This window comes from Taeniopygia guttata, chromosome 3 (assembly GCF_048771995.1).
Source record: "Taeniopygia guttata chromosome 3, bTaeGut7.mat, whole genome shotgun sequence".
Lineage (NCBI taxonomy): Eukaryota > Metazoa > Chordata > Aves > Passeriformes > Estrildidae > Taeniopygia > Taeniopygia guttata.
In genome coordinates, this window is record NC_133027.1 from 48944080 (window position 1) to 48968423 (window position 24344).

Consider the following 24344-nt stretch of genomic DNA (forward strand, 5'->3'; position numbering starts at 1 on the left):
TTGCATGATTGTGGAGTTTTCCTTGGAGATAAACAGAGAAACTGTTTTCCTTGACTTTTCGAGGTAGGCTGATCCTGGAAATTTCTGGTAAGGGACGTTTTCAGAGATTCTAACCCATTGAAAACCATGTTTTGACTCCTCTGGGTTATTAAACATAGCTCAGGTAGTTAGAACTTACCCAGTGGTGATATTTGTAGGGCAGGTGACACCAAGTGGTGCCGTCACAGGCAGTGTTCCTGCTCTTGGTGTACATCCATGCCTTCAGCTTTGGCTGTGTCAGGCCCTGTGCAAAAGGATTCAGCTTCCTCCAGCAGCTTTTCCCTACAAGTAGCTCAGGAGTTTGGTAACTACAGGGTCACTTTTTATCACAAAGCTGCCACCTAAGGACAAGGCAGGAGCTTAGAGCTACATCTCCCAGTGACAGTGCTGGATGTTTTTTGGCCAGGAGAGATATATATTCATTTGGGAACAAGTTACCCCTGGGACAAATCTAGATTATCTATCACTTGGTTAGTTTCAGGCAGGAATGCCACTGCACCTCTCCAAACAGTTGCAACTCTCCATAAGCAACAGTCACACCAGTGTGCATTCCTCCTGCCTGCTTACCTGTGCAAGAGCTGTATACTTTATTCCCCTTGACATGTTATATAAAGTTTGAGAGGGCTTGAGTTAATTAAAAAAAGATAGTTATTATGTGTTAGGTTTAATATGAAACCTTTAGAGTGACAATGCAAAATCATTCTGTAGAAATCCCAAGACCTCCACACAAATTAACTCAGTTGATAATATTTATTGACAGAACACTGGTATAATCACATTAATATTTGCAAATTTCAATTACAGGGAGGGCATGAGCCTGTTTAAGTAGTCAGAGTTTTCCATCATGATTGAAAAAAACACCAATTTATTAATTCATCTTCTAATTTTGAAAAAGGTGAAAGTGTGATGCTGCTAAGAATGATATATGATGGAGTAGATTATTTTTGTATAGATGTAATGTTATTTTCTTCCTGTGACATTGAAATTCTGTGTCAAATTCTGGGAGAGAGGAAAGGATAAGAAAGCAAAGGTCAGTCCTCATATTAATGAAAAATTGACATGGTTCTCTACCATTATGAAAGCAAGTTATACAGTATTGTGTTGTTCAAGAACTGAATCTTTTGGATAAAAATTGTAATTGTGGTTCATAAAAAGAGGGGGTAACTTTATTTCCCAGGAGGAATTGAAGGGTGATGAAATTACTTTTTTCTTTTTTTTTCTTTTTCAGCAAAGGTTTTCCCAAAATGAGAAAATTTACTATAATCAAGCAGAAGATTGTGGCAGCAGAACTCTGTCATCCTAAGGACTCCAACCAAAACTTTTGAAAGAGGAATCTTGCAAAGAATCAAAAGACAGGGATTTTGTGATATATCTTTACATCTTCTATACAACTGTATGCTTATAGACATTAACAGAACAATTTATTTACTAAAATAAGGGTTTATTTCCTCCTGATTTGTAAATAATATAAAGCATTATGATTACTTTCTTATTTGTATTATTTGGGATGCATTTGTGCCAAAAAGCAACAGTGCATAATCAGAATCACTGTCTACCTCAACTAACAATCAGAGTCACCCAGTTCATATGGAGGCAATGATGTTAGACTAGGACAAGGATAAAATAAACCCTCTGAAGCCAACTGTGCCCTCCTTCTAGTCAAAGAGCAGAACTGGTGTGTTTATGCATCACACATCTAACACAAAAGCCACCATTCAGCCCCAGAAAGAATAGCTTGCAGATGTCACTGCCAGGCACAGTTTGCTGTCAATCTAAAAATATGATACATGATCTTAAAAGGAGCTGAAGAAGCATTCTAGAAACTCTTTGCTAACTACCAAAAGGCTGGACACATGGCAGAGTGAACAAGCCTTTTCCAACACAGTGTAGGTGAGAAGTCATTAAACTTTCTTCCTAGAGGTTGCTGGAGCACTCAGAAAAGACTGAGCAGCCAAAGAATCACTTTTCCTCACAGTCCAGGTAAACAGCATGCTGCAAGAGTTCACTGTAGCTGCCACCCTAGGCTTTTTATTTCATTCTGCTCCTGAAAGTACAACAGTGAAACACATCTGCTTTGGTATTCTTCATTAGATGTGACAAAAAAAATTCAACCAACCTAAAAAAACCCCTGAGGTTGGAACCACAGCCTCATCACCTATCATGGAAGATGTCACTCTGTCTCATCAGGGTGCACAGTGTGAATGGATCTGGACTCACAGTTCCTTGGAGGGAAGATGAATATGTTTGGTGGCAGCTGGTAGAACAAGGAATATATTGAGCTCATCCTTCCTTTCCCTCTGGCTCAGAAAGGCCTCCTCCCAAAGGAGAACAGCTCCAGTCAAGCTGAGTAAGAAGATGTGCTGTGAAACGGGAACAGTTTACAGCTTTTCAAAATCTGATTTCAATACTGAGAATATAGAATACTTAGCATGTCTTTTAGGCTGTAAGCATGAGAGAGCTCAGATAAATCAGAAAGGTACACTTGCTCAAGGCCTTGCTAAAATCTACCTTTGGGTAGCCCTTATCCCTAACGATCAGGCAGAACAGATGGCTAACGGGTTTCAGTCCCTGCCTGGAAGCAGTGGGGTTTATTTTGTGCCCAAAATCTGGTCCCATTCCATGGCTGGATGCCCATTGCAATCTGCACTCTGGAAAGAGTCTGAGTGAGGGCAGGGTCAGATCAGAGGAGATAGGTGGTAGAGGAGCAGAAGAGGAGCCCAACTGGTTGAGCTGGACAAGCTCAACTCATCAATTTTGCAACAGAAGAGGCCACAGCAGAGGAAGAAGCTGTACAACACAGGCTGAGGGGTATGATGAGAGTCAGTAACAATTCATGTAAATCACTGGGAGAAGTAACAAATGCTGAATAAGCAAAATATTAAATACTTGCATTAATATTTCCAAAGGCAAAGAGGGGGTAATCTTATTTTTTCTGTATATACATGTAAGGAAATTGATTAAGAAGAGCCATTGGTTGGAAAAAGGGACCTGTATCTTTTGCCTTGCCTATTTCCAGACTATAAAAGAACCAGTTCCTATGCAGATTTCAAAATAATCCCACATATTTGAATAGGCAGTCAGTGACAAAACCAGCAATGCAGAACAGTTAATTCAGATGCAAATATTAACAATTACTGTAACACAGAACTCATATAGTTAGCACTGTAGGAACAGATACTCTGATAATGAAAACTAAAATAACTGCTGGTATCCATAAATTCAGAGATTTGTACCCTACATTTTTATAAAATTCAGCCTGCATATCAGTGTGGTAACTGAACAGAGTTAAAATTCTGTGTGCAGGCTTTAAGATAATTTTTGAAAAGGGTAGCCTTCTGAGGATAGTTATTTAAAATTCAGAAGGCTGCCCAGAATATCAGAGTAAGTTCAGCATTAGTGTAATTTTTCAAACTGACCCCAGAGGCCTACGAACTAAAATGCCAGCAGATTAAAATGCCTTTTAAGAGCCATTCTGCACTAAGTGTATGTATGACAGAGTTATACTTTGAGTTATAAGCAGGCAGGATCACTTTGGAGGCGGCAGCTGCCACAGTCAGGCAAGGACAATTTCGCTGCAGCATGTGTCAAACAGTTGCAGGATCAGGCTAATTGAGAGGTCTCCATCACTGTAACAGCAGCTTCAAGGTTAGTTCAGGGAGTGGGGGTCAGAGTCAGGCCTGCACCCTGCTGAAAGCAGTCAAGGGGAAGGCACAATTTTGGCCAGAGTAACATCTGTTTCTTTCACAGCTTATAGGAAGCTATTGGCAGTGGTATCACATTGCCACCAAATGTGTCATGATCTTTCTCCCTGAATGTTTCAGCTGAACATCTGTTCAAAATACCTTTGTCAAATGGACTGAAATATTTAATAGACAATTTATTGCTGAAAAATGCAATGATTTGATATTGAAGCAATCTGCAAAGTGATTTGCAAAGCTGAATCCTTAATTTGTAGCTTTTCCCAAGAAACTGGCTGGAGAAAAAAGCCTCATCTTTGAAAGAAAGGCACTTCAAGACATCTCAAAATTCTTTGTCTGACCCAGATTTGAGGCTGGCTACTAGTTCACTACCCATTAGCAACTGCTTGGTATGAATCCCTCTTTTTCTGGACTGCATGAGTTGTATTCATCCACTAAGAGCTATCATCCCTGCAGACCAAGCTGAAGGGAAGGAAGAGATAAAGGCAGAGGCACCAGAGGCATTACAGCAGGATGCAAGGAGCAGGATGCTCTTTAGATCATGAATTACAGTTATAGTTAGTAGACATGCTTCAGACACACACCAAAGAAGCTCCAGGCCGGCTTTAGATCTACTTACTTAACTATTCCTTTTCAAGTATCAGTGATAAATAACTTAAACTTTTTAGAATACTCTCAGATCTCCTTAATCATTATATGCCATACCGAGAGAAAAAATTCATTTCCATTTAGGCGAGAGTGTGCACAATATATATTAAAGTATAAATTAGAAATCAATATGCAGACATATACCATGAATAATTGTACAGTATCTCTCTCAAATGTTTACAGGGGATCTTTTAATATCTGCTCCTACCCTACTGTTTCTAAATATATTTATGGAGTTGCAAGCTACACATAATTTTCCAAGCATGAAGAATTTTAGGGAACTCGGTGATTTCACTAAACAAAGTAAGTGACTTATATATCATCTCAACTTCCAAACTAAGCTAAGCTAAAAATCCTGGTATGCTTCGTTAAATTTCAATTTTCTAAATAATCCTCACTTCTTTTTTGGTCAAGCCTAATAGCTTCTACTGAATAATGAAACTGGTATTAGACTACTGCCTATTTATCAGATTCAGATACAGGTTTTATTTTTAATTTGGATACATCAAGTTCATTATATATGTGCTTGTGCAATAATTAAATCAGACTCCCTGAAACTCCACTAAAAGCATCAGTTAGAGAAAGAAATGGCTAAAGTATTTAGATTTGTTCTTTCTCCTAATTTGAAACCTCCAGAGGTATTAAATGCAGCTTGCTGAAACCCTAACTGGAAGTAATGTCCAGAGGAGGCACTGGGACCTCATGATCTTCCCCCTGAGATTCAGTCTTACCACACACCTGGGGTCACAGCGTTTGGAGGCAATTATTTTACCACTAATTTCAGAGAGGCAATTATTATCTCTCTGATAGGTAACTGTACCCCAAGAGCACTGTAATTTACATATGCAACTCATGAACCACAAAACTGATATTGTGGGACTATGGTGAGAAGTAGAGTCTCTTCTAGGCAGCATTTCAATGCACCCACCCCCAGACTAATATTCACTGTTTTTGAAGTTGTTCTATCCTGCATCAGTGAAAGAATAATAAAACCTCGCAAAATCTCGCCAATAAAAGATGAAGAAAGATTAGAAAAGATGACTTGTAGATGTTGCAAAAGATGCGCAGTGATGTTAAGTATCAAGAAATAAAAATTTGTTATAAGTCACTATAAATTAAATGTATTTTCCCCCACAATTAAATTAAATATTATTTTTTAATGTAATTAGCCCACTGACACTCAACTAAAAATTAAAACTATCCAAATATCCTGTGTAAGCATAATTTCCAGCTAACTAGAAGGTGAATATTTTAAAACTTAAAGGAGTTTGATTTCTGAGACCCTGCCCTAAAAGATTTGTCATTATTTCTGTTTTCTTGACACAAACAATACTGATAGTCCCCAAATGAAGATTTTTGTGTCTGTTTGACTTCTTGACAAAAGTTAGTAATGCATCTTTTAAAAGAAGTGCTTGTACCCTCAATTTTTTGTACCTCTGAAAAAACAGATTTTTCAACACTATATAATTTTCTGAAAACAAATGCACTGTAAATAGATAATAGCTTTCCTATAACAACAATTTCTGGATAAAATTACCCCAGCATTTGATAAGAAATGTAACTATAAGTAACACAGAAAAGTATGTAGAAGAGTAGCCACCATTTTCTAAAACATTTTACCACATTCAAATTATCCCCTGCTTTCAGAATATTGTTATATATTCCACAGTTAATGGCTGATTACAAACAAATATTAAGCCCCTGTTACACTATTTATATAAATATTATGCTGTGCTGTAGTAGCACCGTTTAAATCAACTGAGTTCTTTCATTCCTAGCAAGCAAAGTGAATAAACAGCATCCATGTATTTGGAGTCACACTGACCTAAATAACACTAAGATTACATCCATGGAAATGAGTTAAATTGTAGTAGGGCATGAATTCATGCCCTGGAACTACTTTTTTTCCTAGAACATAAAATGTCAGGGCAGGCCCTGACACTGTTTTGATCTTGGCAACTTGACCAGCTGTCTCCCAAGGGCTTCCTAGGCACAGCTAGGGCACTAGCCCAGCTTTGATGGTTTTCCCAAGAGGCAGGCTAGATGCAGCCTGTGCTTGGGAGGCTAAGGGAGCTTAACCATATGGAAGTGGCCATGCTTAGCTGGCCTCCAGGCTAGAGGGAGACCTTGCGTCATTCAATTTATTCATAAAAATTACAGGCAAGGAGCAGAAATGCAGCTGTAATAGGAAAAAAACCCAACCAAACAAGCATGCAAACAAACATTCCCAATTAGTCTCCCAACAGTAAACATTCCCAATTAATCTCTCATAATTACTGGAATAAAAGGGACAAACCCTGACAAATCTGTTCTCTTGTGCCCCTGGGGGATAAACAGACGTGAGTGGCCAGCTTCTGCCGACCAGCACGCGGGGGATTTGTGCTGCCTCTCCGTGCTGTGCTTTCCATATTGACCCAGAGCACTGGTGCTGATGCACAGCCAGGTCTGCAGGCAGCTGTCTGGCCCTAAGCACCACTTACTGACACGTGTCAGCTCGCATAAACAACACCCATGTAGCTTAAGGTGCTCAAACACCACACTAAGTAAAGCAGATTTCTTCCCAGCTGCGCACCAAGCTTTTAGCCGCATTTTAAACATACATCCTGAGCCTATATACTGTTCAGCTGTAGGGCATTTTCCTCTTAAAAGTTTTTAAAAAGACAAACTTAATTTCCCAGTCACTGCTGTCTTTAGTTATGGCAAAGAGACACTTCTTTTCCTTTTCTTTCTCTTCTCACCTAAAGTCTTCCTGTATTCCTGTATTACCAGGAACAAAAAATCAAGCTCCACTAAACACATACCTTTCAAAGAAATCACCCTGTTACCTTCCTAATACTTCTACTTTGTCCACTAGCCTAAAACCATGGCACAATGTCGTGTCTTCTTGGAAATAGGGCAGGCATTATTCTCCTCATCAGGAAAAGTATTTGGAGCTTTTCAAATGCTTTTTTGTGAAGTTGAAAAAGTAAGTTTAAAATTTTCAAAGTCTCACCAGAAAGAAATTTTTATTAGGGACAGATCAAGAATTTTGTGTCAATATTTTGGGGACTTCTTTCAGTTTTTTATCTTTTTCTTATTTTCACAAGAAAATCACATTATAGATTAAGAAAAATGAAAAATATACCTTTTAATTAATATATTATCAGAGTGCGCAGAACATGTATGAGAATATATCTTTTTTAAAGACAGCTTAATTTTAGATTAACTTATATGTCAGAAAAACTTAAATTTCAAAGAAATTTGAACTAGCTTCAAGTTTTACTTGAGACCTGACTGAAAGATCTTCCAAGACAAGATTTTTGTGACAAAAAGTTTTGATCTATTCTAAATTGACATTTGAAAAATTGAATTTTAAAATTTAATTCAGATTCTTTCAAAGAGGTGAATGACAAAGAAGCATTTTTAAGATATATTTGCTTTGTGCAAAAGAGAAATTGTTTGAAAGTTTAGAAAATATTTTTATCCCTTTCTCATCTTTCTCTTCTTTTTGTTGTTGAAATACTTTCTTGCTTCCACAAAAAAAGACTATCATTAAAAATACTTATATACTCCCTGGTTCTGAAACAAACAAAGCAAAAGTTTCTAGTTAGTTTGTTTGTTCTAGAAACAAGCAAAGCAAAAGTTTCTAGTTAGTTTTGTTACAAAAGAAGAAATGACAAATCTTAATGACTGATAAATCTTTACAATCCATTTTTGTTAACGAAGATTTCTGTTCAAGGATAATGCTCACAAGTAAAGTTTCTGTCATGAAATTCATCCTTTGTTATTCCTTGCTATTAAGTTGTGGAAGGTATACAAAAACCTCTCTGAGGTATCTGCACCACAAATAATCCCTTTTTTGCCACCAGGAGGGAAGCAAGGGCAGCACTGAAGGTCCAATATACAAGAGAGGAAACAGCTGTTGCTTCACCCTCGCCTAGATCTACTTCACCAGCAGCCAGGGAGCCATCCTGAAGGAGCTGTTGGGAAAGCAACCAGAGAAATGAAATATGTGTTTAGGCACATCAGAATGAAGGCCTGACTTCCATTTTCTGCAGTTGTATTTTGACTTTTTGAAGCCCATGTTTTTTGCTGTATCCAAAGGAAGTGAATTTCATTCTTAGTTCAGAAAGCACCAAATGCAGCATGCTGAAAGAGTAGCTAGCAATGTCATTGGTAACCAGAATATTTTCATGTGCAAACTGAGAACTTCTAATGCCAGGATAATTTTTTTACTAGTTCTCTTCAAACCTTTTCTACCTCTGAGTGAAACTGTGGCTGGTAAAAAGCTTATCAGTCTCTTTTACAGAATTATTTGCCAAAAAGATCATAATAGATTATTTTGTACAGATTCTGAATCACCACTCAGGAATGTAATTTTACACCAGAAGACAAATAAAGACATGTTGTTTGACTATAATGATAGATTCTACATTGGCAGACTTTTTACCTGCTGCAAATCTGGTTTACTTTAGATTTGAGATTAATCCTTTTACAAGGGGCAGGATTGTGAAATTATGAAGAGGGAGGATTTGCTGCCACTTCTGACATTATTTATAGTTACACTTACAAAAGTGAGAACATGCAGCAGCAAATTATCTAAAATATTTTTCCTTAGATCTTCCTTCTGAAATCATGACAAAGTCAGCTCTACTCAATCTATTCAACAGTCTTTTCAGCATTAAAATTTTATATTAAAAAATGGTATATCTATTTAGTGTATTAAGTAAAATGCTGTATTAAGTACTCCTCTGCTCCACTGTCATCTTCGTTTTTCCCAAGAACTCCACATTACATTCACAGAAAATATTTTTTTATTTCTCCAGTATAAGACTGTAGTTGATTTTTCAAGTTTAAACAGGAAGACCTTGACAGTGATTGTAGGTGACACTAGCCTGTAGTTGGCAAAATATCTTTCAGATTCATGTTTTTCAGGACAAAATGTAACACTGGCTTCAGACACTGAAGTAAAGATTCATTTTGTTTTCTCCTTTTTCAGGATTTGATTACTTTTTGTGGGTTTTTTTTTGTTGTTGTTGTTTTGGGGTTGTTTTTTTTGTTTTGTTTTTTGGGTTTTTTTTTTGGTTGGTTGCTTGCTTGGCTGGTTGGGGGGGGTTAGCTGTTGGTTTTTGTTCTTTTTTTGTTTTGGGGTTTTTTTTTGTTTGTTTGTTTTGTGTTTTGTTTTGTTTGTTTGTTTTGTTTTGTTTTGACAGCACTGCTTCTTATTTGTAGCCTTGGGTTTAAAACATTCTGCAGGAGAACCATTGGACCCTACTGTTTTACCTTCAGGAAACAATTTAACCACTCTCAGCTATTCACTGTGTTGTCAAATCTTCCTCTGTGACTTCATGGTCAGACAGAAGGAAGAACCAGCAAATCCCTGCTGGGATGAGGAAATCAGTCAGTAACAAAGTAGGGCATTATACAGATTTGGATATTAAAAGAGAAAAAGTATATACGTTTGCACATGTATACACACAGATAAATGTGTATACAAATGCACACAAAATCTGTTAGGGCCATCTGGATTTCCAACATGGGAAATGGTTATTTTCTGGCTTTAGTCTTCTTTTGAGGCTCCCATCCTGTCGTTATGTCAGCTTTAGTTACTTCTCCCATGGCCAGAACATGTTAGGTAACTCAACTTTCATAATTTTATTTTTAACCTCAGTTGCACTTTTTTTATGTCTTACTTCTGTCTTAGGGATCTTTTCATAAAATAGTGCACTTTTCCCTCTCTTGACAAAAAAAACCAAACCAACAACATAACACATCCTTATATATATATATTTACTTCATTTTGCTATGTCTCTACCATTTCCAAATCTGTTTCTAAGTTCATTCAGGGTTTTGCCAAACTCATTTTTTTCTTCATACCTGGAAAATGTCATGCCTTATATAAAAGTAAGAGGAAAAATAAAAACAAACCTGTCTGCAAAGAATCCAGGATGCAGTGTAAATCCATTTCCATTGATGTAAAGTGACTTATCTCTCAAGAGATGCCAGTTTTCTAAGGCTGTCATCACAGCAGCAATGTCAGGTTGGAAAGGGAGGTTTTTATGTAAGTTAAATGTCCATCAGTTAGTGCAGAAAGTTTACACACTGCTGAGCAAGCTTAAATACTTGTTGTAGAGGACAAATCTCTTATTTGTCATCTCATTTTTCTCTTAATTCTACATAGAATTAATTCATTAATATTAATGTTGCAGTTGCACACTTTAAAAGAAAACTAGCACATATATATGCATTATAAGTCAGTTTATTAAGTCCATTTACCAATAATTTTTGGTAATTCGCAGGCACTTTTTTACCATTTTCTGCAGTAATGTAAAATCCTGTTATCCCTTGGTAGACTCCGAATATGTGTCTGCTATAATACAGTCTAATAGCTTTATTTATGACAGTCCTTTGGAGACTCCAGCAACTGTGTGCAGTCAAGATTGTTCAAGCCATTATAATACAAGATTGTATTACAGTGATTTGAATGGATAAAAGTTCTTTCATTTCCAAAAGGGAAATAAATCGTTAGACACTGTTCTGTAATCTATGAGGACAAATGTGTTCTTTTAGTCCCCCAGACATAGAGCTGTATTTTCTTAAGCAACACTGTTTCAAAAAATAAAATGCCTAAGAACTAAGAGGGTGTGTGAACAAAAAATACAGGAATTATCTATTTATTTACTTATTTTGTAGCATGAAACATTGTATATCAACTCAAGTACCTTAAAAATCCTTTGTCTGGGGATATTCAACAATTTACCCATGGAGACATTCCTTCAATTTGTCTCCTTGAAAAATGTCTGAATCTAACATAATTGGCTATTAAAATCTACCTTGTGCAGTGTTAGTCCATTAATATATGTAAAGTTCACTTTGCAGTAGTTCTTCATTGTAAACATCATCCTTCACATCTTATCTACAAAAGTTCATTTTGACTAGAACCAGAAAGAGTACAGCTGTGCAACCCATTTTAAAACAGTTAATTACTTCCAGTACTTCTAAAGTATATAAAACATTAAAAGAAAAATAGCAATATTTAAAGATTTTTCCCCTGAAAGTTAAATTTAAAGTTGTCTGATGCTCACAAAATTTCATAACCACAGATTTACACGTTTGAATAAACTTGGGAAAATTATTACCTTTCGTGGTCATTGATCACAAAAGCATCTTTGTTCAACAAAATGTGATTAGGTCCCCTTGAGGTCAGCACATGCTTAAAGACTAATATTTATTTAAGGGTTTTACTGATGTGAATCTTTCTGCAATTACCATTTCACCTGATTGTGTTAACAATGCACAGTAATGTTTGTATGTTCAGGAAAAAAATTTGTGCTTACAGACTTGTAATACTTGAGAGAGAGAGAGAGAGAGAGTGGCTCTAACACAGTATTTATGCAACAGGGTAGAAGTACTGTTAAGTGCTGTTGCTGTGTTAGGCAAACCAAGAGCATAGATAACAGAGAAAAAAGTCCTGGTAGTAAGTGATGTCAGGCTATTTGCCTTAAAAGATTGAAATTTCTGTTCTTGGTTTTATTTTTTTTAATTTCCATGTATTTGTGCTCTGCACACAAACTGAACTAAGCTAGGTTTTCTTGTATATCCATCTTTTTATTTCATTTAGCCAGTAGCATATCATTTCAGTCTGTATGCTTTTCTAAGGAAGATCATTTTATCAAGGAAATGTCCTGGTTGTCATAAGAGAAAATTTAAAACACACACACACACAAATACACACATACGTGAAAGCAAAGCACAGCTGAGATTAGACATAGTCCAGTGATTGATATTTTAAGTTGCACATGATACTCTTTCCTTGTTCTGTTGCACTGCATTTAGATATTGTATGGCTTTCCAGACATGCTATGCATAATTTTACATACCATCTGCTTTACATGCCAGGTTCCATATGTACAATGTATAACCTAAAACCAATATTTTGAATGATTTGAGCTACAGTGGAGGCTTTTGTTCTTAAATTGTTGAATAGAAGAATATAGTCCTAAATAAATTATCCAATGAATGTGTTCTGAGTCTAACAAAGAATAAAATTTACTTTGAAAATGTTCTTAAAGTTGTAGTAATGACAAAATTTAGGTAACTTTCAAGAACCCCAGTAATGTTACTTCTTAAATCCAAATACCAAGATACCTGTAAATGCTTGCTACCATTCACTTAACGACCATAGCAATACAAGGGCATAAATACGTTTCAGAATCAGGCAAGGGACAGTAAAAATAATCTTGAAATATTCATCTGAATAAATATGAACAGCATTTAGTCCTCAAAACGGGGTGAGGTTTATATAGCTGCTAAAAGTGAGCAATGGTTATTCAGAATCATGTTCTGGAGTTTCCTGGTACTTCATTATCTAGCTTCATTCAACTCTGCCTTAAATACTCATAGTCTTTAGTAACAGGTAAGCCTAAAAATCCTAAATTTCTGTTTTGAAGATGCTGTCCACAGGATTTGTCTGAATGTCCATACACATCTTTGAAGAAAAAGTACTAGAACATCAAAATTAAAAAACTCCATAGAATTCCAAACAATGGCTCTCAGACAAACCCAAAGATTTATTAAAATAATATCTTAAAAGAAAGAAGAAGAAGAGCATTGCTTTGGATCTTAAAAAAAAGCACCATCATCACGCCCTGCCATACCCCTCAACAAAAAAAATCCAAACCTCATAATATTGAAGTATTTACCATATTTTTCACATTTGGCTTGAAATAGAAGTATTGTCAACAAAAATAGGTTGTTGCATTACAATGTGTAAGCAAACAGCAGATAGACTGGAGAATAGAGGAAGCAACAAAGTAGCTCAAATAAAATTTTACTCCCTGTAAAGTCCCATAAAATATGTACCCTCCACTTCCATATATGGCACATGATAAAAGAAACCCTAGAATTCACAGGAAAATCAGAAAGAAACCTGCAATATGACTTTTTAAGAATGAGGTGTCTGTCTTGCCTATGAATTTGCAAGGAGAGAAGAGATACTCAGTGAAGCATTTGTCCATTTTGCAGGGTTTTTTTCCCGCTGTAACATGAACGTCTTAATCTTTTCACAGTTAAGTATTAGTGACACATTCAGTTCACTTCAATGACAATTCTACCAAACGCCTGCAAAAAAAGCAGCACTTCAAACTTTGCTTTTATATTTGCCTATTACCACAAAGTTGTACTTAAAAGGAAACATCATTACTGGACCATAAATGAGAAAGGTTTTTTCTTTTTGTATTGCATTTTGTTAGTGATGGAGGCTACAGGGGTGCCTTCTGTGAGAAGCTGCCAGAAGCTTCCCCTGTGTCCCACAGAGCTGATGCCAGCCAGCTCCAAGACAGACCTGCTGCTGACCAAGGCTGAGCACCAGCAGCAGTGGTGGTGGCACCTCGGGGATAACAAATTTAAGAAGGGAGAAAAAATACCCTGAGCAACAGAAATTGCATCCAGAGAGAGGAGTAAGCAATAGAAACTGCATTCACAGAGAGGACTGAGAACATGTGAAAGCAATAGTTCTGCAGACACCAAGGTCAGTGAAGACAGACTGGGAGGAGGTGCTCCAGGTGCCACAGCAAAGAATCCCCTGCAGCCCCCGGTGCAGACCATGGGGAGGCAGCTGTGCCCCTGCAGCGCAGGGAGGTCCCTGGTAGAGCAGAGATCCACCTGCATCCCCTGGAGGAGCCTGTGCCAGAGCAGGCTGATGCACAGAGGAGGCTGTAACCCCTTGGGAAGCTCATGCTGGAGCAGGCTTCTGACAGGACCTATGGCCTTGTGGAGGGAGCACTCCACACTGGAGTAATGTCCCTCTTTGTGGGACCAACACCACAACAGTCTGCACCTGAAGGAGTGCACCTTGTGGAAGGGCCCCACGCTGGAGCAGCTCACGAAGAGCTGCAGCCCACGGGAGACTTGTTGGATATGTTAATGGCGGACCATCTCCCATGGGATGAGCATCACACCAAAGCAGGGAAAGAGTGTGAAGAGTTCTCCTCCTGAGAAGGAAGGAGACGCAGAGACAACATGTGATGAACTGACCACAACCCTCATTCCCTATTCCCCAGAACCACGGGCAGGGAGGAGGTAGATAATTAAGGTGTCAAGTCAAGCCTGGGAAGAAGAATGGATGGGGAAGAAGGCTGAGAGGGGAAGGGGAAGGGTGGATGTTTAAGATTTAGTTTTTATTAATTTTCCTACTCTGGTAATAAATTAAGCAAATTTCCCTAAGATGTGTCTGTTTTGCATGTGACACTAACAGCTGAGTAATTCCCCTGTCCTTATCTCAACCCATGAGCTTTTTGTTACATTTTCTCTTCCCTATTTTGCTGAGGAGGACGGTGATAACACGGTTTTGGTGAGTTCCTGGCATCCAGCCAGTGGCACCCCAGCACACCTATCAATGTAATAGTCACGTTGTTCATGAGCATGGGCATATTTCTGATACTTGATAAGTTTTTGACCAAATTCAGCATGTAGGGGTGCTTGGGGGTTCTTTCAACACTCAGATTTGGGAAAAAAATTTAAATCACATTTTCCTTTTTAAGACATTCCAAGCAGTTGAGAGTGGTTAGTCAGGCTGCAGGAATAAGTCTAGCTTTTGCCATTTGAATATCAATATTTGTATTTGGTGCTCCATTATATATCTGACTGCTCCCAATCTAAATACTGCACTGAACAGAGGATGTTCTGTGAACTAGAACTTCCATTTGCTAATGGAATTTTTTTTTCATAAAATCTTCTTTGTTATCCATATGAATATGGGCATTTTAATTATTAATCAGAAGCATTCTTTCTTATTTGTATCTGTGCTGTGAAAGAGTTGGATAAAACAAGATAAAAAATTAATGTACATTTAGATTTTTCTCCTCTCTAGAGAGAGGGTGTTCATGAGTTAAATGCTTATGCAACACCTTTCCTTACAAACTGTACTATAACTCTTGTTACTTCTCTACTGAGACTTCCTGGGCCCAATCCACAGGCCACTGAAGTCAATGAGAGCTCATCTAATTGTCTCCAACTGCTTCTAACTTTTTTTTTTTTTGAGAAAAAATATATCCTGGAAAAAGTACCAATTACTAAGTAATGTGTTATAATGTCTATGGGTAAGAAAATAGGATTCAGCCCACTTGATTTCCAACACAGCAAGAAATCATTCCAGTATTCTTCAGTGCAAAATAGCAATGAAAATCTAGAAGACAATCCTGACACTGCTAAAATTCTTTGGTTAGTGAGCTAGCTTATATGAGGAAGTTTCTTTTATACAGCTCTTTTGCTTTGCCATCTCTCCATCTTCTGCCCAGTCCTTTTCATTCCATATTGACCATAATTGCCTTCCTCTGAAGTCAATTGGGAGTTTTGCCATTGACTTCAACGGCAGAGTTATCATACCCAGGATGAAAAACACAGTGAGAAGAGATCATTGCCAAAGTACACACAGTAGAAGTAAGAAAAAAGACTTCAATGATTTACCAAAGTCCACTTAAAAATCGCCAGCAATTGTGAGCTTTCATATGTGGTTCCCACAAATCACACCAGGCAGTCTAGGAGAACAAAAAGCCCCTTGCGCGGTGTTCTTAGCATTTGGTAGCCAAAGCTGAGCCCCTGCCCGAGCGGAGTTAGCCGTGTACAAACCCGAGCTGAGACACCCGCTAATTGACTGCAAACATTTTACAAACATTACGCTTCCCTGAGGGACAAGCGTCTTCGCACCGGAGCCCTCTGCAGCGCGGGAGGACAGAGCATGCAGGACGGGGAGCGGGCAGGGGAGCCGCGGGCACCCTCTCGCCGCGGTGCCGGGGCACCGGCCGGGGCTCCGCTCTGCTCCCCCAGCGGGCAGCACCTGGCTGCTCCGCTGCGCCGGTGAGGCGCCCGGCGGAGCTCCGGCTCCGAGTCCGATCGGTGGCACCGCGGCGTCCGAAACACCGGACCGCGCTGGCAGCCCCAGAGATGCGGCCAAAGCCGAGGAGCAGCGGAGTTCCCGGGGTGTACGGGGGACACCGTGCCCTCCGTGCCCCGGTCCCAGCACGGCGCGGAGCAGAGCCGCCAAGGAGGGAGCCCCAAGAGCGGCAGGGCACCCTCCACACCTTACCCGCCCCCGAGGGACCCCGGCGAGGCGCGGAGCCCCGTACTCACCGCGGTGCTGCAGGCAGCAACCCGCAGCGCAGGCGAAGCGCCCCCGCCCCGGCCGGTGCCCGCTGCGGTGCACAGACCCCGTCCCTCGGCGCCCACATCCAAACCCCGGTCGCGCAGCTAAAAGTCCTTCTGAGGAGCACACGGCGAGCCCCGCCGCCTCCTGCCTCGGATCGCTGACACCTCCCCTCCCCTCGCCCCCCGCCCTGCGCCCCCCCCGGCGGGCGGCAGCAGTATCAGCAGTCCCTAACCCTCACATCACGCACCGGCAGAGGTGCCGGTCCTCGTCGCTACTTACCGGGCATCCTTCAGAGCGGCGGGCGGGCGGGCGGGAGCGAGGGAGGAGGAGGAGAGAGGGAGGGAGGGATTGAAGGAGGGAGGGAGGAGGGAGGGAGGGCGCTCCAGGCGGGCTGCGCGACGCTGCGCTGTGCTGTTCGGCAGCCTGGGCAGCTCGGCAGTCAGTGAGTGAGTGCCTCCGTGCGTGACGGCGTGTGCGTGTGTGCGCGATGCTGGACACAAGCGAAGGGAGACTCAGGCACGGGAGGGCGGCGGGAAGCGGCGGGGGAGATCAGGGGGCGCAGCCCGTGCATGGCGGTGGCACCAGGTGCGGCCCAGCGCGCCCCCGGCCCCGCGGCCCCCAGCGCCCCGCAGCCGCGGCGGGAGCTGCCGGAGAACGGCTTGGGGGAGGCGCGCATCCTCCCCGCTGCCACACGCACCGCCGGGTGAATGGGGGAAGCGGGGGGAGGGATTAAAAAAATAAAGGTAATTAAAAAGCCCAAACAGTAGGAAAAAAAATAAAAAAGAAAACTCTGTCTCTACTTCCCGGCCGAGGTTTGAGCCCCCCGCCCTAGAGCTGCGGTCCCGCGGCAGCGGCGCGCTCCTGCCGCGCCGGGAGCCGTCACCGCCCGCGGTGCAGCACGGCAGAAGCTGCCGCTGCCGGTAGCGCCCAGCTGAGAGCCAGAGCCGCTCCCCGCGCACAGAGGAGCCTCCCTCTTTCCCTCCCTCCTTCCTTCCCACCCTTTTTCCTCTCCTTCCCTCCCTTTCTCTCTCCCAGTCCGCTAAGGCGGGCAACGCGGCCAGGTGCTGTCGGCTCGCCCTGCGGCCGAGCGAAGAGCCGGGCAGGGCCCTCCGCCGGCGCTGGCTGCTCCGCGGGAAGCGGCCGGGCTGCCGCAGGCATTGGGGTGGCGCTGGGAGGCTGCTGCCGCCGGGACGCAGCTGGAGGGGGAGAAGCGAGGGGCGCAGAGGGGAAGTCGGCTGCCCCCAAGAGCTGCCGGCGGGGCCCAGAAGCGACAGCAGAGGAATGAAACAGCAGCGGTGAGGGCCCGCCTCTGCCGGGCAGCGGTGCGCTGCCCCAGCGCATCCCTGCAAACGCCGCTCCCTCGCCCGGCTGCTCACCTCCCGCCCGAGCGGAGTGACCCGCTGGAGAGGACCGAGGACGATGCATCATGACTGCTGGATGTTTGGGAGAGGAGGGGGGAGCAAGCAGAGAAGGGAGGGAGGGCATGATTAAGGGAATCGAATGAAAGGGGGGTGGGGGGGAAAGCAACACGCACACTAAAAAAAGCTTGTTCTTGGGAGAGAAATCAAAAATAGCCACAACAGCATTGAAAGTTGCTCGCTTAGTGATTTGCATTATAACGCTGCCGCTGCTACCTGGCTCCTCCAACGCGTGCCCAAGGAACATGCAAGATGGGAGAGGGGGAGCTATATACTTTTTTTTGTGATCTCTAAAAAAAAAAAAAAAAAAACCAAAGCAAAACCAAATCAATCACAGCCCGGACACCCCACTCCTTTGATGGAGAGGTGGCTGCAGGTGGTGGTTTCGGAGCTTCAAAAGGAGTTTCCTGTGTGTAAAGGAGCCATAAGAGTGCTCCTCTGGGGTTTTGGGCCCTCGAGAGTTTGGCAGCCCGGGTAGAGTGGGGAGCAGGCGCTGATGCCCGGCCGGAGGGATGCGAGGGGAGTGCCCGGTGGCTGCTAACGGGGCCAGCTCCCTATCCTGGGGCACAGCGCAGCGGGGAGCGAGGGAGGCCCCCGCCTGCTTCCCCTCGCTCCTCCTGCCGTGCCATTCGAGACCAGTGATAAGTGGCTCTGTTTTCGGGAGAAAAAAAAAATAATTAAAATAAAATAAAATAAAATAAAATAAATAATAAAATAAAATAAATAATAAAATATAAAATACTGGATAAAACGTACTTTTTATTTATCAACGCTTCGTGTCCTGATTTAAAAAATAGCACCAAATCTTAACCCAGATTATGCAGTTAAATGTATGGAGCCAGAGGCAGCGTGGCTGTTTGCCAGACCGATGATCCATTAACCTCTTTAGCTCATTGTTGGCAGGCAACAATAGCACACGAATAAATTCTTACATTTTAAAGACAAGCCATTTTCTTTTCATAGTAAACTCTCCTCTCCTATGCTGCAATTAAAAATAGAGTATCAACAATAAAAAATATGAGAAAGAATTAATACTGTGAGTTTTTAGCTACTTTGTGTCCATTTTATGGGCAAAAACATCGTACTATGCTTAAAGCAATATGTGTAAAGGTGGACAGAGGTATATTAAAACTTCTTATTTTATAAGAAGGATTTTGGATAATTTTACCTTCACCACTGAATTAAATACTATACACTGTCTAGAATTCAAAGTTTTAGTTCCAGTTCTCTTTACAGAGAGAAACCAAGCAAAACCCTATGTAATCAAAATAAAAACATGAAAAGAGGCTATATAAGGCCTTTTTCTCCCTTTCATGTGTTGTAAATATATATACACATATATCCCCTTTAATCAAAAACGTTCTGTGTGAAGCTATATATTCATACATAAATGTTTGTTCATGTATACATGCTCTATAAATAACAATTATATAAATAATGTATTTCAAAATCATCGAAAAATTAGAATAAAAAGAGGCAAAGCTAAAAACACAGCTCTCAACATCCTGCTGAGTGCTATAAAAAAGTGCTACCACTTGGAGGAGAAGTCATAGAATCACTGATACAGAAAGAATATGAAAGTTATACCTTACACCTTATTTTTCACACAAACAATTTAGGTAGTAGAAATTCATCTGTGAAAAAAAAAAAGTGTATAATATTTCCTGTGTTTCTCTTTTTTTGCGTAGGACATTAGGCTGAACAGCCCAAATATTTATTTTGGAAAGTCTACATTCAGAGAGGTTGAATTTGTCACTGCTAAATCAACCTGTGTCTCTGGGAGTGGAGGATAGATAGTATATGCAAAATGGATGATTGATCGTGTGGGGACCTGGGGAAAAAGAATGGGAAATGTGGTGGGAATGGGGAGAAGGGCCAGCTGGGTGACAAGATTGAATTCAAGAATTTGGTGTGTTACAGAGGTAGCTGGTCCTGTAAGCAAGCGCAATCTCATGTGGAGGAGGTAGCAGGAAAGAAGACCTTTATACCTTTTGCCATGGTCAGGCTGTGCTGCAAAACACATCCTACTGTTCATTAGAAATGCAGAGTGTTAGATAATACCTACATCTTCTCAAGACCTCGGCACATTGTTTCTAAATCCTCTGTGGTTTAGGAAAAGTCCTCTCAAATACACCAAACATGAAATTCTGGGAAATGATAAAAGATCTAAGTTCATAGGACTCAACCTCTTGAGGAAAGTTTTAGCGGTGTATTTTTTGTCACCTTAACAAGCTCCTCAGACATAGTCAGCTGGCACCATTCTATCCTAGCCCAAGAGAGAAAGGCCCAAGGCTCTTTATTTAATTCAGGAAAATGTAGTGTTGATCCCATTTTCATTAAGATCAGTAATAAAATTAAGAAGTGACTGCTATATTAGCATAAAATTTTGAGTGTGTGAAACTTCTGGCTTTAAGAGCAGATGGGAGAAAACGGAAACCTACACCATAGTGTCAAATTTAGGCTATATTTCCACCTGTTGCAGCAAGAGTAGTCATAAATAGCCCAAAAATTAATGAATTATTATTGCTACTGTAGATAATATGTCAAATGATTGAAAGCAAGTATATTCTAGCTGTTAGCTTTTTTTCTCTGTTGTCTTCACTAAATCCAGTATTTTCTCCTTACTTAAGAGCCATCTACTGTAGCAGGGGAGAGGTATAAGTTATCACACACATTAGTCCATCTTTTCATATGTTGTTTAGGATAATCACATTGACATTAGCAGATGTAAAACTGTGAAGTTTCTGTCTATCCTAAATTCCCAACTTTCATGTGATATAAAAGTAACAGGTATTCAGTAGCCAGAATTTTAAAGAAATAGAAAACTGAGACCTCTATTCTTTAATAAAGTTCTGTTTGTTTCTTTTACAAAGCCTATTATCCAATACCTTTATTGTATTCATTTCAGAACTCTAACTTCAAGAAGTATGTACTATTTATTACAAATGGGCATGGATAATAAATAACAAGAAAAACTTGTTCTCTGCAAAATTAGATAAAAATGGCAAGACTAAAATGCCCAGCCTTTATTACACTTGCTGTATGGTTGCACTGGTTTGCAATCTCATTAACAACTTGAAACCAACTGAGGCTTTGACACTCAACAGGATTTTCTATGAAAGTCAAAATGTCAGAGAAAATGTGCAGATTGGTATAGGATGTCTATTCTTCTATATATAACACTATGGATCCAAGATTTTTAGTTTAAAATTAAAGTTTCTCTAATAGTTCTAGGAATTGGACTAGAGTGTTTCTTTACTTTTTGAACATCTCGTCTAATAAATGTATGTTTTATGTAATTGTCTCCCAAATTTTAAAACTTGCATTCTGTTCTGTGTGAAGTGCCTCATATGTCAACTCTTTTTTTTTTTTAATTTATGGTAAGTGACTTACTTTTTAAAAACTTAAAGTTTTTAAGAATCTCGTAAGGTTATATAAACTTGTGCATTAAAATTATAGATTTCTTAAAACTTATAACCAATATATATCTATTAAATTGGAATTTGCCTTCATAAACCATTAAAAACATGCTTCACTGAATCAGTAAATACTATATGTTTGAGCTGTCTGCATATTATTGACTTTTCTGGTTTCTGCAAAGCATTACATCAGAACTCCCTTCCTCCCATTGTTTTCATACCAGAAAAATCAATTTAAATCTTAGATATACAAAGCAACAAAGGTAATCTAACCTTGATATATTTAAGAATTTATACAGTATCCTTCTTTATTTTGTTGAAGCTCTGCTTTGCAGGCTTATCTTCAGCACCTGAGAGTTTTGACAGCTCTTTCTGAATATATAGGAAAACATACTAAACAATAATAGGCTGAGAGGCAGCTTATTTAACATCGTAGGGGAACATGACTAGCATGTTAAGGAGAGACTTTCATTTTGGGGGAAAAAAATTCAAAGGTACTGGGATTAGAATTAAATTCTGCCTTCAAATGTCCATGCATGATTCTGTTTAGGAAGAAAAAAGAGTATATGCAAAGACATAACATTAATTTTGATGGAAGATCTATGGATATATGCAGAGCTATTTGGTCATTGGGCACCCATACTTGTCATCATTTTCACAGAGGTTTATGATGTTTTCTCTACTTTGTTCAGTGAAAAACTAATGTACAAGGCCTACTGACTCTTATTTTCCATTCAGGTAAGCATTGACAAAATAGCTGAGGTTTGCACATAACAGGAATAATTCTCAAGTATTTTACTGTTCACTCCATGTTTCTTCCTGACACTTACACTTCTTTCAGCTTACTAGAAGTTTGCTAAGCTTCAGTGATTCAACCTGAAATTCTGAGTGCTGAAGTTCTGTCTCAGGCTGCATGTTTTTAGCCTACCCAACCAAAATGGCTCAGCTACACCTGAGAATGAGAAACAATATTTTCTTACATTTCTTGCTAATATATTCATTTTAAGGCCTATTTTTTTAAGAACTCTAGCACCTTCAGGTAACAGAGAAGAGACGTACAGTTGGCAGGATTTAGTTGAGGATGATTTGGCATCTCCATGAAAATTCATTTACATTTTTCCAGTTCATGAACATTTGGAAGCTTAGCTGACACAAGTGAAATAGTGGTTTGTTAGGGTTATGCAATTAAATGCATATGTTTAATTGTTCTCCACCCAGATACATTCAGAAATGGCCTGGAATTTTCTCCCCCAATCTTGTTGCTTATAACCAAGAGGGTCAGTTTTTCCTCTGCTCTTAATTTTGTTTAGAGCCCAAGATGCACTGGAAAGTAGGCTGTTTCAGTGTTGCTGGAGTGCAAGAAGTCTTCCCTGGATTTCTTGTGACTGGGAAGCTGGCAAGGATGAAGTGGCAGGGATTTCAATGGTAAAAAGTATGGGAGAAAGTTCTGAGACCTGTGAGGAAATGGTAAGGAAGAGACTGAATTCAGATGACTGCTAGGTGCAGAAATGGAGCATAGGAAGAGACAAGGGATCTGCCTGTGTGGCAGTCAGATGGCAAAACTATGTGAGAAGCTTAAAATTTTGGATATGCTGACAAGGAAAAAGAAGAAATCAAAATACTGAAGACCGTAGCTGGCTAAGTGAAAAGTCAGGTAGAAAAAAGCCAGTGAAGATGTGAATGAAGTCACAGAAGTGGGGGAGAGAGAGAGAACTGAAATAAGACATAAAAGCAGGAAAAGGGACAGAAAAGTCTAGTACTGGAGCATGCAGTACTGCCATGCAGATCTTGGAAATGAACCAACCATCCCAAACCTCAGCATTTCACTGTTATCAATAATTATCTGTGGAACCTGTTGGCAAAGTGTGCTCCTCACTCTCCTCTGGTGCAGCTCCACACAAGAGGTGACCATCTGTTGCCATCGTCAGGCCTGACAGTAGCTCTATATGCAGAAGTACCCTGCAGGTCTAACTTCCCAATCTCGATGAATCTTGTTGGTATCAGGCCACTTTTTGAGATACTTGTGTTCATTCTTCTTTGAAGAATAGAAAAGACACAGAAAATTGAAAAGAAGAGAAAGAGAAGAAGAAAAATAAAAGGGAAGAATGGAACTCCTTAATTCTTATTGCAGTAAAATGCTGCAGTAATGTATTAGGCAACATTAGAGCTAAGACTGCCTTTACTAACTCTACTCAACTTCTTCCCTATTTGTGGATATACATTGTAACACAGTTTAAAATTGTGAAAGCATATACTGTTTCATCTTTCATCAACACTGGATATTACTGCAAAAGATGAGTCCTGCTTAATGGCTAAGCAGGTATATAATGCTTTGTTTTATTTTCATTGGCTTTTGAGCAAGTCAGACACTTTTAACCAATTTATTTAAACTCTATTGAGAAAATTTATTAATTGCCTTTTCAGAAGATTTTCTGTGAAACCAGTCAATACGACACCTGCATACCTCACAACTATTCACTTTACAGCACTTCCACCATTCCAATTGCAGAGATGAAACTGAGACATAACCAATTAAAGAATGAGTGTCCACCACTTTTGAGTGTAAAAGTAAATTATCTAGAAATTTTCATTTTACTCTTTGAAAGGTTACTGTGTGCTTCCTTCAGCTGAGAGGGGAGCATTTCTACAAATGAGGCACAGACTTTGAAGTAGGGCATTACAAACCAAAACATTCATAACTTTTGAGAAGTAGGTGACGAGCTAATTTTTGGTGAATTTTCTAGCTTATCACTAAAATTTTCTAGCACTGCAAGGGGCTAGAAAAATGGTTCCTAAATTTCATGTCACAATTCAAATGATTTAAGAATGCAACATTAATTGAAATGCATACTGAAACTTCTTTCACTGTATATGTGCTAAAAATAGTAATAGTAATAAAAGGCAGTGAGAATGAAGATGACAGCATTTTTATAAAACTCATCCCACTTGGTTCCTAGAGGTGATGATGAGAGGTCCTACAGAAAAAAAAAAATATATG

The 24344-nt window shown here is 40.0% G+C and overlaps 1 protein-coding gene across 3 annotated transcripts in view; it reads right to left on the reverse strand.

Moving 5' to 3' along the window:
* Nucleotides 1–18350, reverse strand: part of HS3ST5 (heparan sulfate-glucosamine 3-sulfotransferase 5) — a 192250-nt gene extending 173900 nt beyond the window's left edge. Inside the window, exon 1 of one of the 3 annotated variants that reach the window (XM_030267769.4) lies at nt 17886–18350. The gene's annotated coding sequence lies outside the window, so the exon portion shown is untranslated. Of the gene's footprint in view, nt 1–16493; nt 16633–16788 lie in introns of those variants that run through there. The other 2 variants (XM_072926788.1, XM_012572697.5) reach the window with 2 other exon arrangements.
* Between the last annotated feature and the right edge of the window lie 5994 nt (nt 18351–24344).